Source organism: Taeniopygia guttata, chromosome 7, assembly GCF_048771995.1.
Source record: "Taeniopygia guttata chromosome 7, bTaeGut7.mat, whole genome shotgun sequence".
NCBI lineage: Eukaryota > Metazoa > Chordata > Aves > Passeriformes > Estrildidae > Taeniopygia > Taeniopygia guttata.
Window position 1 is genome coordinate 27,212,951 of NC_133032.1, and position 15,637 is coordinate 27,228,587.

A 15,637-nucleotide genomic window follows, 5' to 3' on the forward strand; every position below is an offset into this window, starting at 1 on the left:
AAATACATAAAACTGCAAAATGGAGAGCTGCATGTTGGTGCTGATGAGCCAGTTGAGTGCAGTATTTCAGCACCTGTGTGCTGCAGATGAACCTGATGACTTAAGGCTTTTCTCAGGCTTGCAGCTCTTTAGCTCTACACAACTTTTTCCAGTAGCACAAGACAATGCAGATAGTCTGCACAAACTAATCCCTATAAATACTGCTCTAAATTACTTCTCTGTGACCCTCAAATGGGACAGTTACTTACCTGTCCCATACATATCTCCACCAGAGCCTGGCCCTGAGATTAGCTCAGTTGGTTAAAGCATGATGCCATTTAACACCAAGATTTTGGGTTTCATCCCTGTATATGGGCCAACTTAAGTGTTGCACTTGATGATCCTTGGGTGTCCTTCCAACTCAGATCATTCTGTGGTTCTCTTCTGTTCCAGCTGTGCTGTTGCGGGTTTCAGCTTGAACAGCAGCTCCTGAAATCCCTACCAGTGACAGGAGCAACCATGACACAGACTGCTCCATTTGCAGTGCTAGAATTTCATTTTCATAGTCTCTCAGCAATATAGTTCAGTCTCACTGTGCACAGTATATGCTCCTTTGAGAAACAGGCTGTAAAAGCTCCACTGCAGATTCTCATCCTCTAGTGTGAAAGCTGGTCTTTCAGGTTTTTGATTATGTTACTTCTATTGAAGTTGAGTGATTGCTAAAATCCATTTTTATAAAATCTTGTGGTTTTATCTAGAGCCAGATCCCTGGATTTTCCTGCCTGACCTCTTTGTAGGTTGTTATCTGGAGCATATAAAAGTAGTTGATATTTTTTTCCCTAGTTTTCACAAGGGGGTACTTCATCCAGCTTCATTCAGCTTCACATTTGTTTCTGTTTACAGAAAATCAATTTTTATCCCTGCTCAGCTTTAAATTAGGCCTAATCTTAACTTGTAAGAACAACTGCTTATAAGTAAACTCATGTCTCTGTATTTATTCACCACATTCTGCCTGCATCCTTGCTTGCTCTACAGAGACCTGTGTAGTGTTGGTAAGCACTGTGTTTTCTTTTCTCAGTCTGTTTTGATGCCAAGCCCTTTGCCAGAGCTGAGTTATGAGGACTGACAAAGAAATATTGATGTCTCTCCAAACTTTTTTTAATGCTTTGTTTGCATCTCTTTACCCTAAAGTCTGAACCAATGTTAGAGGGAAAACAAAAGTTTACTGCCTTGGTGTCTGACTTCAGTAGTTTGGGAAGTTTTGTGCTATGTTTGCACTTAGTCTGTTTTTAGTGCATTAATGCAGCCATGATTCAGGGGTCAATGACATTATTTCAAATCAGACGCTTCAGCAAACACTAAATGTTGCGTCGCGGTCAGCCCCTCTCACCGCGACACCCCGAGCGTGGGCGTGCTGGGCGGCGAGGGAAGAGAACGGGCGGCCGAATGCCCTGTGAAGCTCTGCGGTCCCAGTTGTTGGCACGGGGACAGATGGAGGCGACACGGGACTTGGGGGTGAACAGGATGGGTTTATTTAGTGAGGCTCAAGACCCATTGGGCGGGGCGGACGGATGTTTTATACAAGAACTCAGGAGGAGGGGTATAGGAACAGCGACTAATAGGGGAATAGCAGGGGAGGAGTTTAGGGCAGGACTAACATATCATAAACCTATCAGGGAAAACAAGGGAGTGGAGTAACACAAAGTAACCAATAGGGTGTTGAGCCTCACTAAATAGGCAGGGACTGTCCTGGGGAAAGGGGCAGGGAAAGGGAGGATTGACGTCTTGGAGAGAAGGGGGTTGGGAATGAGCTAGGGAAGATTAACAGCTCCAAATAGAGTGGAGGTATCAACCCACAAGTAAAATGCATAATTTAATGTAGTATAGATATATACCAGTAATTATCCTGATAATAGTATTTTAATATTTTTAATAAAATGATTTCGTTTTAGCCTCATAATTATTTTTAATTAAGCATTTGGTGCTTGGTCTGTGATCCTTTCTGATGGTACTCTGTTTCTATTTTTAATTTTTCTGCTTATAGGAACTGGGGCTACATGTGTGTGAAGAGTTATTACAGGAGAATTGCTTGGAGACCATGGAGGTCTAGATTTCTTATCACTTTCATGCAGATTATTGCCTCATTATAACCTTTGTAGTTCAGTGCTCTCAAGAAATAGAAGTGCATTTAAAAATAAATGTACATACCTTAATGAATCATTCAACTGTGTTTTAAAAGTTGTTTCAGTTTTTTGTTTTATTTTAAAAACATCTGTGATCTGAAACAAGAATATGTGGAGAAAAATAAAGTCAGCACAGGAAAGACTTTTATCATAAAGTTTTCAAACTCCACTTGGCTGAAATAGGACAGAACTTCCCCTTGGGAGAGACTGAGAGTTATTTCACAAGGTCCATGCTGACTGCAGCTCTGCTTCTTTATGAGCCAGTCCTCATCAATCATATTTATTGTTAGCAATCCAAGCTGTGTGTGTAGTAAATTAACCTCTTTTCAATCCTCTTTGGCTAATCTTTTACAACACTACCTCAATGCATAAACTGGGTATTAAGTAATATATATTTTAATTCTCAGGCTGAATCCTTACAATATGCTGATGTCTTAAATCATACTTCTAACAGCCTACTGGAAAACATGTGATTTTTGGAAAGTAACAATTGTTCCAATTTGCCTTTCCATATCACAGAAGGAGACAATGATCATCTCTCTTTGGAGTGCACTTTCTGGTTGCATTGGCTCCTGAGCATACCAGATGTCATTTTGGATACCCAGTGGCAATAAAAATTTGCTGTTCACCTACTTGAAAGAGAAGTAAAAAATTGTGCTCTCAAGTAGTATGCTTCAAAATATTTTGAAAATATTTCTGCATATCCCAGACCTCTTACTATTTTCTCCAAGTTCAAGACCCCTTAGGGTGGGTATTCCACCAGATTCCTGCCCATTAGTGAAATAATACTTATGATCAAGGTAAATTCTTACAATGGCACTTGAAACCAAGTCAGGAAACTCATGGAAAGCCTTCCCATTCAACAAGTATGCATCTGTGTGCCAGCAGCAGCTTTAGTGGAGTTCACCTGCCTAGAATTAGACAAAACTCTAAGTGATTAAAAAATATCTTCAAAAAAAACTCACTTGAAATTCAAACTTGAGTATCAAAAACTTGATATTCAAAAATACCAAGTCATACCTTGAAAAAGCAAAACTGTAGGTAGGCCTGAACCATCCATAACTGCCTTTTCATGCTGGCCATGTGTATAAAAATGGGCCAGCAGCTTTAATGTGGATATTACTTTTAGCTCCCTCACAAACCTCTTTCTCACTGTGTGATTGTAATTTTGTTTCCCTCTCTCCTTTACTTGCATGGATTAATCTCTAACAAAAGGCTGAAAAGCATGAGAAATCTTTTTGTTCTAGTAGGTGTGATAAAATTCATCTTCTACCCTTCCGAAAGCAGCTGAGATGACCTGAAACCACTGAAGGAGCTTTACCTTGCCTCAACACAGTGCTACTCTTGGGAGCTGCTGAAGGAAATGGCACTGCTTACAAATTGAAAACCTTTTTTCATTATCACAGACAGCAAGGCTTGGCTTGCAGAAATGAGCTGTGACATGGGGTAACCTTACCAATGAAGTACTGCAAGTTTTCCTCACCAGTGAATTTCTGTGTTCCTCTGTGTATTTCATGATCAAGGCCATGCATGTAGGGGGATGAATAAGCAGAAATACTGTGGAACAGCACCCACAGGTCTAAATTACAATTTAAATTAATTTTATTTAAGTCTGGATTTCATATGCATGGGGGTTCTTTTAGCAATGGAAGGATGAGCAGGTGAATAGAAAACAACTCTTACTTTCCTTCCAGATGTAAAAAAACCCCAAGACACATTATGAATCCAGCTAATGGGAGATCTAAACAAATGGAGTCTGGTGGTCTTTAAGAACACACATCTTTACCTGGGGAGGGCCACCTGGTTTCAGAGCTAGTGTTGAGCTAGCAGGCTTCCTAATCTAGTATGCCTGTTCTCTTTGGTAGGTAACACCAACTTTTAAAGAAAATTCCATTATTAATTATAAGTCCTTTTGAAACCCAAATTCCAATATCAAATGTGCACTTTCTTCCTATTTTTGTTTTGAAAGTATAATTATATATCATATTGATCAATTCCAGTCTCTCAGTAACTGACATTTAATTTCTCTTGTGTCTTTTGCAAAAGCATCAATAGAGTGTTCAGCTCTGAGAAATGTACCTCTTCAGATGGACCCTGTTCTGCAGTTCTCAGCTATATGAGGTATTTTAGACAGCTTGATTTTTAATAAGCACATTTCGCTCAGGTGTGGATGAATGAAAGAGCTGTAAAGAAAGACACTTTAGAATCATATTTTCATTCATTTGATAAGTTATTCAAAGGAAGTGAAGATATTCTGTGACTTTTATATTTTAATTAAAATAAGGCAAGACCAAGGTCCATCCTCCCTCTTGAGTCTTCTGTCAGCTGCCAAGTTTCATGAGACCAGTGAAGTTAAGCCTTTCCTGGAGAGTCAATGACAGCCTCTTGAGGGTGTCTGTATTCAGTCTTTCTGAGTTCCTGAAGGGGAAATCACAATTTGCTTGAACTGCAGAGCTTGCATCTCACATAAGAGCTTTTCTGTAAGTGTGCCTGAAGTGAAGGTGTTTGGAAAGCATTCAAAGAGGAGAGGCATAACTGCTCACAGAAGACCTCTGCCTTGGCAGCATCCAAACATTCAGGACTCCTGTTCAGGATGGAGCTGCCTGACCCCACACAGATGTGCTGTGCAGCAGCACTGCTACTGCCAGACATAAATGAGCACGGTGAAAAATGTCTGACACAGGGCATGTAATTAAACTCTGAAGGCCCAGATTTATTTACAGAAGGAAAACATGCATCAAAGAATGCCAGCTTACAAGGCCACTATCTCTGGCTCAGAATGATTGAGCTGAAGTTTGTCCAAGGCAGGAAATGTATCCTCCTGTATCAAAAATGTAATCTATTGAATGTCATATCACAAGTGAATACTATTCAAAGCAGTGCATTGCATACATTATTGCATTAGGACAGATCTTATTTTTCACTTTCCTACTTTTCATCATAAATGAAGAAAATTGCAAGACAAGTTTTTATATGGCATTATCATGCCTGAAGCAGGCAGTGATGTCACTGTCACAGGTCACCAGCTAAGGCAACAGGGACACCATTCTTCAGCAGTGTAATCTGGATTGTGTCCTGCAATGAATTCATGCTCACTTTCACCACTATATATATATTCTGTACACTTTATGTACAGAAATCAGAAAATTTCATCATCTCTGTGACAGAGAGCTTCATGTCACCACTTTTTCTAAAAGCTGGTAAGTTGAAGAGATGCAATTTTATCCCATTTTATCTCTGTTTATGCCAGTGAAGGACATTTTGTCTGATAAATCAGCTTCAAATAGAGTGAGACCTCTAATGTTAATTCCTAGTGCAGTGTTTCATACATACAATCACTTTCACATGTTTTTCCATTTTATTCATTAGCTAGTAAATATACCTGAATAAATGCATTAATTTTCTCTAAAGCTTGAATCACAGTCATTAAAAATCTGCAATTTTCCATGAACAGTTAGCAGGAATAGATGATTTTGCAAGAAGCCCTTACAATAATTCTTTGCACAGAACTGGTAACTGATAGCTGCTGCATAGAGGAGTATTTTCAGTCAAAAGTTGTGATCAGGGCTTTCTGTTTCTCAGGTTCTAAGAAAAAAAAAAGATTATATGATCAAATAGAGGAAGGAACTGTGTGTCTAATTCAAGTATAGGCGGTTTTATATCCTTATTTGCAGAAAGACACTGTAAAGCAGACAAAACCAAATTTGAAAGGGATCAAGCAAATCCTAGAAATAGAGGTTATTTTGAAGTATAAGTGCATGATTTAAAAGTTGAATGTAAACCTCCACGTCTCTTAATAGTTGCAGATGCAACCCTAAAGCAATAAAAAAATTGTTCCCAAGTCCAGAGCTAAATGTAATTTTGATATATATATCTCACTCTTGGGGAAATTGCATGTTTTAATTGTTGTTACACTTACTTTGGATAAACAGCAGGCAACTGATGCAAAGTTTTGTCTTCATATGACACCAATTAAAAGAGAAAGCTTTTGGTGACCTAACAAGAATTACTCCCCTGAGTCTATATATACATTTGTTTATGCTGATTGGGGGGGAAAAAACTATTTTAATATAATGAACAGAATTTCTGATGTTCTTTCTCTTCATTACCAGAAGATAGGATGGTGAGAGAGACAATTACTTGAAATGTAATTACTTGACAACACCACTTTTGCAGTGTCCTTAACATTAGAGCATCTGATAACACACACTTTAGTGGATATGAAGCTGAGTCAGCTGAGTGGTACTTGGGTAAAAAAACCTCTTGAAAAGCCATAGAACATTATAAAAGCAGTAGAGTAAAGGGATGCCTAACCTAAAGCAAAGCTGCAACAAGTGATGTTAAATTGCAGACTGGCACAAATGGCTCTCATCATCTACAGGCTTTCATCATCTTAGAGGAGTTTAGACACAAAAGCAGAAGTTAAAATGCACAGGAACAGAGATTTTCCTGTAGTATGAGATCAGATTCTTTCCAAGAGTCAGCCAACACACCACGTTCAAGCCTTTGACTAAAACAACAAAACAGTTGTCATCCCACAGGATCCATCTCTTCCACAGGCTCTGTCCCATCAAAGCCACTGTTGGAGCAGCCAAAAAAAGATCTGCTGTGCATAGCTGAAATCCTCACAAGAAGGGATCTAGAGATGTCTGTCTCTGTGAATATTGCCTTTCAGGAAGTTTCTGGTGTGTGAATTCATGTGCTTACAGAATTTTCATGGTTTTCATTATGCTTTAATTTTACTCTCCAGGAAAACAAAGAGAGATCAGTGTGAACTTTTGGCTTGTTCTTCAGTTATTAGGATTTTTTTTTCATCTTTATGCAAAGTGGTTGCTTTTAAAGTTGATGCCACTGATGCTGATGTAAGATTCTAAATTACTTGGATTCAAACCATGGCTACTCATATTTTCTGTGTGATTCAAGGCAAGCTTTTTAACTCTCTGTCTCAACTAATAGTCGTAGTGCTGGCTCACTGACTTCTGAGGGATTTTCAAGCAGAATCAGATTTTATGCTGGTCTTCTTTGAAACAGTTTCACTGGAATAAGAACAGTCATCATCTGTGAGGATGTGGTTCTGTGTTACTAACCCTTGGATGGGATAATGATTAAAATGCCTTACTTTGAAGTGGCAGTAAGATATCACCTAGCAACATAGAAATGCATCTAAAATGATTCTAAGTGCATTCACCTTTCCTTTTCCTTTTCATATAAATCTGGGAATGTGCTCATGAGATGCTATCTATTGAAGTGACTTTGTACTATTTGGCAGTAGAATTCCACTTTTTAAAAAAGCTTTCCTAAATGGAAATGCTGGCATTTTTCTGATAGCTCTGGTGATGTGGAAATTGGAGCTGTTTTCTGCTCTTTCTCATCCCCTCAGTATTCCAGTTATGCAAGAGCTAATTTGTGTGGAAATGAGAGAACTGATAGTCTAGCCAGCTCGTTAGGTGCAATTAAAAGAAAACCATCCCTCAGGGTCAATGAAAATCACTACCAGAGAAATAATTGTTTATGTTAGAGGGCTGTCTTCCCTTAAGCACAATAATATTGTATTGGTGTGTATTTTTCATGCACTTCTTGTGGCTCTACATGAAATAACAGTCACTTTCTTGAAAGGGTCATTTTAAGTTGGCCCTGTCTTTTCTTTTGAGTAGAAATGATTTGACACAGATTGGCAATTTACAATTTTCTACTTTTCTCTGATTTACATTTAGAAAGTTGATTTTCCAGTGTCACTTAGGTAGTTTGGTAATTCAAGTTTTTTATCAAACTTTTCTTTTTAATGAAAATTTCTGTTACAGAAAATAACATTAAAGAGTATAGCATAATAGCTGGGTGAAATTAATGACTGTGTATATTTACTGAAACATAAAATTTTGCAGTATAGATTGTATTACAAAATATCTAATGTAATATTGTTGAAATCATTCATTTGAAATGATTCTTCAAAACAAAATTATGAAAGCTATGCTGGGATCAATTATATTGAGACTTTCTTGTCTTCCAGCACAGGAGTATTTTGGAGCAGTGAATGTTTCTGGATATGCAGATCAATCTGCTAGATCAATCTGCTGCATCCATCCTTGAAACTCTGATGTGTGCCACAAGTGGCTACTTATTTCTCCATTTTCTCAGATATTTAAAAACACAACACTGATGCTTTTTCATCATTACCTCCAATATTGACTTGTTTGTTGTGTTGTGCTATCAAGTGTTGATATTCTATCAGTTTCTGTTGAACGGGCTGCAAGCTTTTCTTCAGGGAGACTCTAGAATTTAGCAGATCTCAGTACTAGTAAAACATTCCTAGTGTTCATCTTAAATGTTTCATTTGTTCTCTTTCACACTACTGCCTCAAAATTGTTTTCTTAGACCTTTTTCAGTGATGTCCAGAGATCTTTGGAAAAAGCCCCAACTTTTAGTCTATTTTTTTTTTCTTAAACATAAAAGGTGATACACTTCTCTTATGATTGAAGATAATAATAAAGAGCATTATTCTAATTTCAAATTCTCCCCTCTTTCATGTTGTAATGAGGTATTTTGCAGAAAAAAATGATAGGTAACTTTGAAAAACTGAAAATAATTGCTGAGATACATTAAATACTTCAGTATAATTGCTATATGAAAGCCACAAGCAAACCTACTCCATTAGTTTCTTCTTTGCAATAAAAGACTGACACTTTCCAGAACATCAAGATGACTTAATTTGGTATATAATAAAGAAAAACATTTGTACTTGACAGATTTAATTTTTTTCCTATTGATCAAGGTTGCAATTACTAAAGCAATTAACTTTTTAGATCTCCATTAGGGTGCAAGTGAAATCTAAAAAAGTTTTAAAATGACAGGGAGTTATTTTTTTGCAATAAAATGGATTAGCAGTAGATGTCAGGAAGTTTGGCAATTAATCATGTTGTGATACGCAAACAGAAATTATTCTGTCCTTCCAAAATATATGCATGCCAAGTACAGGAAAAGGTATCTTGAGATATTATGTTACCATTTTTTGTGTTCTTCTATTAAAACTGAACCAGTTGGTCTTCAGATTCTTTTTTTATTCAGGTGAATCAGTTAATAGAATTTTACACAGCTGATGTATGGTCACATTTGACCTGAGTTTGCAAAAGTTATGTTCTGTGATTAATATTTTATATGGCCAAATGTGTATTGTACACAGGTGCTACATAAGTTTATTAAAAAGTAGCTTTGAAGGTGCAATGCAATGAAAATCAGAATGCTTTGCCCTGTATGTTGTAAAGTAATTTGAATTTCATATTCTACTTTTGCTTGTGAGCATGAGATTTAGTTCCACTGGCTATGGTTATCACAGATTTTTTCCTTCCAATCCCAAATGAGGGTTATCATGGAAACACTGAAACTAAAAAATGAAAAAAAAAACTTTCTAACAGAAATATGAATTACACCAAGAATGTCCATTAGCATCATTACCTTAAGTAGCTCTAAATAGTGATTTTTCAGAATAAGAAAGAAATGTCAGCAGGATGCCTCATTCTGCTACTTAAACTGTAATTATAGATGAAGAGCAACAAATGTTACCCACCTTTCCTCATGCCATGATGCCCAGCAGGACTGCCCATTATTGTTAACCTATGTTTTAGAACAATAAACATTAAGTTAATAGGGTGGGGGGAGGGACTGGGAGAACTAGGGAAAAAATGCCACAAGCATGATAAAAATCATAAAGTCATATGGATCTTATATGCCCTTATGAGTGACACAACCTTCTATTACCTCCCAGCACCCAGGGGAATTTTCTGATCAGAATCCCTGAAAAATAAGAATATCTGTCTGATTATGACATATAACTTATTTGGAAATATAATGGTGTTAATTTTTCTGATACCTTGGTCACATTTTTTATACCTCATCTACATCTCAGATGAAACTCGTGGTGAAACTAACAAAACTTAGCACTTCTTGAGAAGGTTAGTTAAAAGTTTGAGATAGAAAATGAGAACTACAATATTCTAATACAAGTAGAGAATATATCTAGAGAGGCAAAATAGTTGTTGAGACTGGAATCTGGTATTTTATGCTGTGTCAGTGAACTGATTTGGTTTTTAAAGTGTTTCTTTAAATTCTTTTTATTAGCAACCAAATTCAGTTCACGTCACAGATTCAAACCCAATATTTTGGCCCAAGAATAAATCAGCTGGGAGCCAAAAAGATCACTGAGACAAATGAGAGGGAAAATTGAAATCCATTTCAATTATTTTTTTTCTCTAAAAAATTATTACAGTACTAAAGTGTAACTGGAAGTTTTATAGCTTTGAGAACTCAGGCTACGCCACGTTAAGAGCCTTTGTAGTCTTAAATAAATGAGAATGAGAAAGAGGAGAAAAAGATGGGTAAACAGCAGCAGTAAAATTGAAAGCAATTCAGCTACAATAATTCAATAAATTAGTGGCAAAATAGGACATACATATCTCACAATCATTAATGAGCTATTCATTAAACTGAACTGTATTTCAATTTTTATTTTTAAGTGAAACTTGGACCTGAGTTATTTGTTGCTGTCAAACCTGTGCCTGTGTTCATATCCAGTATTATTTTGGTTGAGCTGCCTCAGCTTTATCTGTAAGTAGTTTCTGAAATAAATGTCATTCTTCACAAATAGAGATACTGAAAGAAATGAAAATATACATTCCTTGAGCTGCTGGTGCTGGTAGACAAAGGAGTGGGAGGGGAGAAATATATAATGTATATTGTCTTTGGATTTAAATGACTCCCCAGTTGCTTAAATCTTTCTGGAACAGTCTCATGTATGAAAGAGATCAATTATAATCTAAATGCTAAGGAATGGTTTCTATAGACCAAAAAAACCCCACCCTTTTTTCTTTAGTAACTAGGATGCTAAAAGTAAAATTCCTTAGTATCTACTGATTAGCTGCTTTGCCTTCTATGTAACTGTTTCTGTACTGCTAAGCTTTGCATATTTTAGCGAGGTAACAATGGGAAACTAACAGTACAATAACAGCAGTAAGAGCATTTTGTATTTCTATGATATTCTGTGTATTTTCTTTCTGTGGTATTTTGTATTTGGGTTTAAAATGGAACAAGGCATTATCAGGACTACCATTGTTAAAATGTTTTCAAGTCTTCAGCTCTCAAGAGATAAATAAACCAGTTTCAGGAAAATGCTGAAATAAAGCAAGGAAAACTCTTATGGAAAGTAGTGCTGGAGGCACAGCATATGTCTTTGACAAAGGGTGTTTTGATTTGGTAGAGTGTGTTACCTCTTCTTAGAGAAATTTATTGCTCTCAGGTAATGAGAGCTCCTTGGGAGCACAGGTTTAGTAATAAAGCCATAAAAGATTAAATAATGAAAAAACCCAAACCCCGTTACATTTTGTTTTCTTTGTGACTTCCAAGTGACTGCCTCAGTAGCAGTTTTTACAGCACATGCCAAGTAATTTTATAATGACATTAACTCATCTTTCTCCCAGTGAAATATATGGATGGCACAAGCATTCTCTTCAAAGAGATGACATTCTCAGAGTAAAAGCAGTAATATTCAAACAATGCTGAGAAGGAATATGAAAGAGATAATTTGTATTTCTTATTATTTGTGTGAAACTAAAACCAGCAAACACAGCACAAAGCAGCCAGCTTAGTGACAGTGTCACATAATTACAAAATGCTTGGTGAATGAATAAAGATACAAACATATTTATTTCCATTATACTCTGATCAAACCATTCTGATGGTTAGCTCTGTGCATATAGAAGAGGATAAATACATTAAAAATGTACTTATTAAAAATCGTCAGTCTTTTTGTTATTAAATATTTATTTTAAAATCCTCAGTCTTTTCCATGTGGCATTATTAATAAATAGTTCTTATACTTTAATACCAGTCTGGGTCCCACTACAGCATTCTTTTACCTTTATTTCCACAGTAGTGTTTCCACAAAGATATCAGCATTAAGGCACATTTCATTAGCATGACACTACATAGATTTTTCAGATTTGGAATAATGTGTGGGCTGATTGAGTTTAGTGGCTTTTAAACAATTTGGTTCTGTGATATGTCTTCTATCGAATAGAAACAAAATTACTGTTATGCTCCAGCTCAAAATGCTGGAGGCTGATAACCTTTCCTGGTTATCAGTTCCCTTTAGGGATTTGTTGGATACCTCTCAAGATACCCACCAGTTTTTAAGAAGCAGAATGTTAAGACTATGGACTCAAACTTGCAATTGGATTTGATGAAAGGAAAGTGTTGGCAACTCCCTTGCTACTGCAGATATCATTAATAGTCTTCCCTGCATTTCTTTGTAGATCTTTAAAAAACACAGGAAAAATACCTTCAAATTAACCAGGAGGATTACACCAGGTGTAAATCCAGGTTGGTAACATAATTTTCAGTAAACTGCTAGCCAGACTGAAAATAGTTACATTATGCCACTGGTTTCCATGAGGAAAACAGAGTGAGCACATATTGAGTAAGATATTGTAAAGAAAATAAAATAATAAAGCTCTTAGGACTCTGTGTACTTTGCATGTACAAAACCAACCTGGATTTTCCTTTGTTTTGTTTATTCATCTGTTCATACATTATTTAATACTGAGACTAACAAGAATTGATGAATCTTGTCATGCTTTTCAGAGCCTGAGTTATGGGAAGTGACACAACTGAGAGTTATACTTGTTTTATGTGGCCTACAGGCTTTATGAAGAATGCCATAATATATTTTACTCACATTTCTATAATATGACTGTAAACAAATACTAGTTATGAATGTGGTCCCTGTGAGGAGAGTTTGTATGAAGTCTGTATGTGAAGGAATATTGATTCCTGCTAGAGCTGAAAGTGAGTAGCAGGTATGGTAAATAAATCAGGAATACATTATACCAGTGCATTACTGCCAGAAACACTTGCTTGACTTTTTTTTTTTTTTTGGTTTTTTGAACATATGATTACTACCATCAAGATATTTGTCTTATTGCTTATAAAGTGTTTTCCATTCCTGCACCCTTGAGAGCAGCTGCAGAGTCCCCAGGGCAGGACTTCATCTTCTGACCAGGAATAAGGCAGAGAACAGAGGTCCATGACTCTGAGAAAATTTTCTAGGACTGAGGAAGTTGTGGCACCAGAAGGAAAAATAAGAATTAATTTCTTCCATCCTTCCACAGTCTTCCTTCTGTCCTGCTTATTAAAGCAGCCAAAACCAAGGCACAAAAAGGAGGCATCTCTCCCCTGTCTGGCAAAGCTGTCCACACTGCTCTGTCCTTCAAAGGGCTCCTCTGGTCCTGAGTACTGACCTCCTTTCTACTTTTTTGTTCTGTTCTCTTGAAAATTGTCTCTCAGTCTCAGTCACATATTTGTTCTTGTGCTGTAAGGGTACAAAATAATAGAAAGGTTTAAGCTGGGGGCTTAAGACTTGCTTTCTCAATTTTTTAGGAATTACTGCTTTTCTAAGTGTAATTCAAAACTCTTGTTCCCTGGTGGTCTTGAAAAGTCTGTGAAGATTGTTTTGTTTCCTTTGTGTGATGCTATTTTTTGTAACCTGTCTCAAACCATGAGGCATAGCCCTTGACTCAGCTCTAGTGAATTTTACTTAGCACCCAGAGCACCTGTCAGTGGTCATGAAAGCTATTTCACCATTTCCTAATGTGATCTTCATCCTGTCTCCTGTTTCATCTTAGACCTACCCCCTCACACACTGACCTTCATCTTTTTTCAACTTGCCAGTAAAGATTTTCCTCAGCTTTTTGCTTCTCCACATACTGCTCTTCTTTCAAGGGCTCTCTGCTTTGTGCTGCTCCTTCACCCAAAGGATTTGTTGGATTTCTCAACTGATTCTTCAGCCCTTTTTGCCCAGTGAATCAGCATGCACACTTTTTATGTCTATTACATATAGGTGTCACCCAAATGCCTTTGTGAATAACTCACTGTTTCCTGCCCAAACACACTAGTACAACCTCAACTCCTCCTGCTCAAAGCATTCTGCTCACTGCAAACTCTTCTGCACTCTGCTGTGGAAACTCAAACCCTTCAGCTTGTCTCACTGACATACCTCAGTCCCTCACCCAAACTTTGCTTCTGGAGGTCAACCACAGCTTCCCACCAAAATATTCTCAACAATCTGAAAATATTTCTATTTGTGAATATGCAAATCAAGCCTTTGTTCAAGACCGAGGAACCTGTGAATGTTATCTTTTTTTTTTTTTTTTTTTTTTTTTTTTTTTTTTTTTTTTTGACTGGACACGAGGATGTAGGGTAAAAACAGAGAGGGGAGTGAGCAGGGCAATTGTCTCCTTCATGTCATCACCAATATTTTGGGGATCATACTGCATAGGCAGGAGAAATAACCAAGCCCAGGATCACTGCTAGAAATGGAGGAAGCAATAAGTGCTAAAGGGATTTAAAACATGTAGTTCAAGAACTGGATGAAATTAATTCTACTGAATGGTATTTAACCACTTCTGGAATAATTCTTCACCAATCTGCTTCTAGTCAGAGCTGGCCTGCATCAGAATGTGCTTGAATACTACGAACACCCAGAGCACGTTGTGAAAATTCCACCTACATAGCGGAGCCAAACTGACTGCAACTATGAACATAATGAGATGTTATTAAAGCCCCAAGAAACGTACAAAATCCAATCATCAGAGCACTTGCACCATTAGCACCAGTTGTTTATCAGGCAGCGGAGGGCTGCAGCCCACTGTGCTAAGTGGTGTCAGCTGGGACGTGCTTGCAAAGGGCAGTTTGTGCTGTGGCACTGCCAGGGGCATGGGCTGTGCTGACTGGGGTGCTGGTGTCTTGTCAGGTGAGCTAATTATGGCTCAGGCACTCAGCTGAAAGCAGTAACATCAGAATAAACCACATCGAGAACAAGGTGACTGCAACCGTAGTCTTTGCTCTCTTATCCTGTGTAAAACCTCTTTTCCTCGTGTTCCAAAACAGGTTTATGCTGATAGTTGAAACCTTGATTCTTTGAAAAGTGGCCCTTGATCCCTTGAGAGAGAAGTCTCTGGCTATTTTGATTTTTTTTTTTTTTTCCCCGTATTCCGCGTGATCTGACGGCCATCACACCCTCCAGGCCAGGCAGTGCCGGTGTGTCCGGGGATGGCGGCTATGGAGCCGCTCCCGGTTCCCTCAGGGACGGGATCTGTCCCATCCTGCTTCCCTAAAGCAGGCAGCGCTGGGCCGGCCGGGGCTGCGCTCCTGCCCCGGGCTAATTGCGGTCATTAATTGCGGTAATTAATTGCAGGTAGCTGCGCCCGGGGTTTATAAGGCTCGGCGGAGTGGGAGCGCTGCCCGTCAGTCCTACAGCCGGCTCGAGAGAGGGGTTCTGAGGCAGCTGCTGCGCTCAACTCCCCGTGAAAAGGTTCGGTTTGTGTTCTTTGAGTGGGTTTGGGTGTTTTGTTTCGTTTTTTCTTAGTTTAAGTTAAGAACGAGGGTGGCTCGCAGTCCAGCAGTCTCCCTTCCAGGTGAGCACAGTCCTG

General features: G+C 37.9%; 1 protein-coding gene across 4 annotated transcripts in view; it reads left to right on the forward strand.

The window, feature by feature from the left end:
• Positions 1-15,637, forward strand: part of TFPI (tissue factor pathway inhibitor) — a 127,138-nt gene that overhangs the window by 49,761 nt on the left and 61,740 nt on the right. The window lies entirely within an intron of this gene.